Source organism: Octodon degus, unplaced genomic scaffold (genome assembly GCF_000260255.1).
Source record: "Octodon degus isolate 3935 unplaced genomic scaffold, OctDeg1.0 scaffold00026, whole genome shotgun sequence".
Lineage (NCBI taxonomy): Eukaryota > Metazoa > Chordata > Mammalia > Rodentia > Octodontidae > Octodon > Octodon degus.
Genome location: NW_004524602.1, coordinates 735,574 through 739,816, shown reverse-complemented (window position 1 = coordinate 739,816; position 4,243 = coordinate 735,574).

Below are 4,243 nucleotides of genomic sequence, written 5' to 3'. Positions count from 1 at the left end.
AAAGAACAGCTAAAAAATTTCGCGATGACAAAGCCAACCTTACACAGGCTACTGAAAGATGTTCTAGAGAGGGACCAAAACAACCAGAACTCCACAAATGAGATTGGAAGCAACCAACTAAATAGGGTAAGCAATTAAACGCAGGAGAAAAAGGAGTAAACGACAACAGGTAAATAACATGGCAACCGTAAGTCAAGAAGGGCAGGAACCACTTAAGGTCCTCTCCAAGTAAGGCATCCTGTTAATTTAGGAGAGCTATGCTAATTCCAGGAAGGTGTCCATGCAGGAGAGAGCGATGCCTGAGGCTGTAGTCTTTATCTAGTTGAGGTTGGAGCCGTGTGTCCTTGGCTGTGACCTTGTCTTATTCTTGAGGCTTCATAGCTTTATCCACCATTGCAGGCCTCAATAGAGACCAACGACTCAGGTACACTTACTGTAACTCTATTACCTATCTCCAGATGAGGGGCCTGGCCCTGGAACAGACTCACAAGTAAACATGGGAAGAAGGCAAATTGGTTAATTTTGTCCTGCTCAGAGCTACTTCACAGTGGTCTCTATCATCTGCCTGAACACATTGGTAGATAGAATACTTCTAACTCAAAATCACCCACTTTGCTATTTAATTTTGTTCTTCCATAGCTAGTATTTTTTTCTATGTATATGCTTTAATGATTTTTTTCTTTATAATTAGTTTTGGACAATTTCAGTTTTGTGTATCTTGGTGTGATTTTATTTATATTTCTCATGCAAAGGGTTCATTTTTCTTGGAAATGTGGCGCTATAATTTTAACTGTTTCAAAACTATATTTTAACTAATTTTTATTGTTAAATTCAGAAATTTTAAATTTTTAAATACTTATTGCCTACCTCCTTCTACTTTAAAAATTCTAATTATATAAATATAAGTTTCCTGATTTTGGCACAGAGAGAATTATTATATTGTAGGCCAGTAAGTTAGAAATATTATAGGCAGTCAGACAGGGCCAGGCCCTCAAGGAGACAAGATGGAAGACAAGGTGACTTAGCAACTTGGAAGAGACAGACCCTCCATATGGGTCACACCTCAAGATCAAGATGAAAGAGGAAACACAGCTACATACTTCCCTAGGGATGGGCATCAGGGATTGATATTCTAAATGAGTATCAATCACCTTGAAAGAGCCCAAATGAGGCACTAGCCCAACCCCCAACAGGAAGAGACCCTGTCCTGTATTCATGCCCGCTTGCTATGTGACCTTTTTCCCCATTTGGTACTGGATTTAATCAATTTTACCTGAGCAATGGTGCTTGTAATCTCATTGGTTGACCGTAGCTTTGTCCCACCTCATGCCCACCTAAGTGAGTTCCCATGTCTTCTCTACCTTAGACCCGCCTCACCACATGGTTTTACTCTATAAAAGTCCCTAGAAGAGACAACTTCCTGGGGACCACCTGCTTGGGCCACCTCCTGTCCCTCTCTCACACAAGAGCTTTCTTTCCCCCAATAAATTTATTCTGCTCATAATCTCTGTTTGTTCCTAAAATTCGTCCTTTGGTTTTAGAGAACATGAACTCGTCCCAGGTACCTTTTAGGTTGAGAGATCAGTTTTTTTCCCTGTGTCATTTGGAGGTTCCCTGTATTAATATGACTGATGTGTAAACTCTTTCATGCGTATTTCAGACCATTTTTATTGTTATAGTCATTTAAGTTTGTAAATAATTTCTTACAATGGGTAATCTATTATTAATCTCATGTCATGTATTCATTTCAGAAATATTTTTCTAAAATTCACTATCTACATCTTGTATCTTTCACATTTCAATATTTGTCTACAATTTTTAATTTGTTATATAATTAGTATTGATTTTAAATAAAGTTAATAATGAGGGAAAAAAAACAACAACAAAAATCACCCACTTATAAGGCAGTGGAAAACACAGGCTTGTTATTTTGAGTAGCTGATTCTAGGTATGTTGAGGCCAGGACCACAGGATCCTGGAACTAGACTGCCTGGCTTCGATGTGGACTCAGACACACACTAATTGTATATTTAACAGCAAGTTTCCAAGTTTGAACTGGTGAAGTCATCTATGGGAAAACTCAGTGCATTACCTGGCTCAGAGAGGTCCTCAAGCATTATTAGCAATAATTATCAACAGGATTACTATCATATTATTAGCAATAATTATTATCAGGTATAAATGGGGCAGGATGATGCTCACAAGAAAGCAACCAAGCATCCTCATTCTATCATCAGGAGAGGGGCATGTGTGTGCATGTTATGTTTTCTTATTTTTGCACCTGGAGAGTGGCATGTGTGTGCTTGTGTAGTAGCTCAGAGACTCAGTCAGTGAGGCTTTTGAAGTACAGGCCCCCTCATATCCAGCTTACAGCCAACTACGGCTTCTGCTGATCAGAAAAGCTGACATAATGCACTGCTGATTTTTGTTTTGTTTTGTCTTTTAGCAGCAGCTGTGTGCCTAGAACTGGCTGGGTTAAGAAGAGCATGCTTTCACGGGCCAGGGTGAGCAATCAAACTTGGGAAACAGTGAGCAATGACAGCATGCAGTTAAGGAAAATAAACACCCATGGTAGGGATCACCAGAAGTCAGGAAAAGAAACTGGAGTCTGGTGTCGAATTAGGACAAAGCTGGCTATCCTTGGATCTAGAGATGGCTCCTGGGAGGGGCTGCAGGTCCTAAGAGATGGCTTGCAACTTTAGGCATCTCTGAAAGAGGAGCAGAGGGTGGCTGTGGCTGGAAGAGGGACCCCGGGAGACGGCTTATGCCTGTGTTTATAGATGGACTCTCCAGTTCCCAAGACTGGGGAATCAGAAAGGCCCAGATCAGACCTCAGACCAGAACTCTGCCCTCCCACAGCTGCTGATGTTCCATGGCTGAACTAGTTGGAAAGCTGGGGAGACTCTCACAACAATACTTATGAGGCCAGGTCTTGCTGTCCTTCACCTGTCCCCAAGGGTGATGTTGGTAGTGTGGAAGTACATCTAGGAACGGGTCTTCGCACCAAGACAGATCGTGCTCCCAGAGACACATATGGGGTGTTCTTTAGGTCCCTGCCTATGTAACCATCTGCCCAAGGTTTATAAATCCATCAGATGGAGTGGAGTTACTTGAGAACTTAATGTTTTTTTTTTTCCTGTCTAAAATGAAAAGGCAGCCAGTTTTGTTTGCTTTATGAAAGATCTGTTGAAATCTTTAGAACAGTTAGAAACATGTATTGGGAGGAAGACCTGAGCATTCCTTCCTTATTGGAATACCAGCTCCAGGGTCTAAAATGTAGATCCTGGCTCAGCCACTCTACAGTTATGTTGCACTTGAGAAGTTGTTTTGACTGCTGCAAGTCTTAGCCTCCTTGACCACAAATAGCGATGCTGATGTGGCTGATGTGTGGAGCACCTGCTGCCAGGCACTTTTTTTTTTTTTTTTTTAACTATTTATTTATTCTTTTTGAGACAGGGTCTTGCTATGCAGTTTAGGCTGGCTTTGAGCTCACTCTGCAGCCCAGGCTGATCTCAAACTCCCAATCATCCTCCTGAGTGCTGAAATTACAGGCCTGTGGCACCACACTTGCCTGTCAGGCACTCCTGCAGGGTGGTGGTGTAGAGCAAACGAAGCAGGACTTATGAAGTACCTGGGACAGTAGCTACCCAGTGGGTTCTGGGTAAATAAAACATCGACTTTCAGGATATTTCCCACAGGTACAGACTTCTCCCTAGCTGTACCCCCAGTGATCCTGCTCAGTGGGACTCACATATTCTCAAGTTGTCGTGGGCTGCAGGGACTGCTCGAAGGCAGAACAGAGCTATCACCACACTCCTGATTATTGCAAAATTCCTCCTGCTCCCAAGCTAACCCCAAAATTGCACACCAGCTGCATCATATGACTACAGGAAATCAAAGGGAATGAAAAATGTTAACACCGAACCACAATTTAATAAACTACACCCCAGTTGATGGGCAACAGGATTTTGCTATTACTTAACAGCGGTTAGCAACATTTCTTACATACATCTCCAGCCTTACATGGGCAAGAGTTTCTTTTGATTATATAGTGAATTGTGAGATTGTGAATATTCAGTCTCCTGAGATGGGGCCACGTTGTCTTCCAAAGTGGTCACAACAGTGCACACTCCTAATAGTAGATGCCGAGCAGTCTCAGCACCTATGTCCTGCTGGGGATATAGCTCAGTGGCACAGTGCCTGCCTGGCACTGTGAGGTCGTGAGTTTGATTCTCGGTAAAAA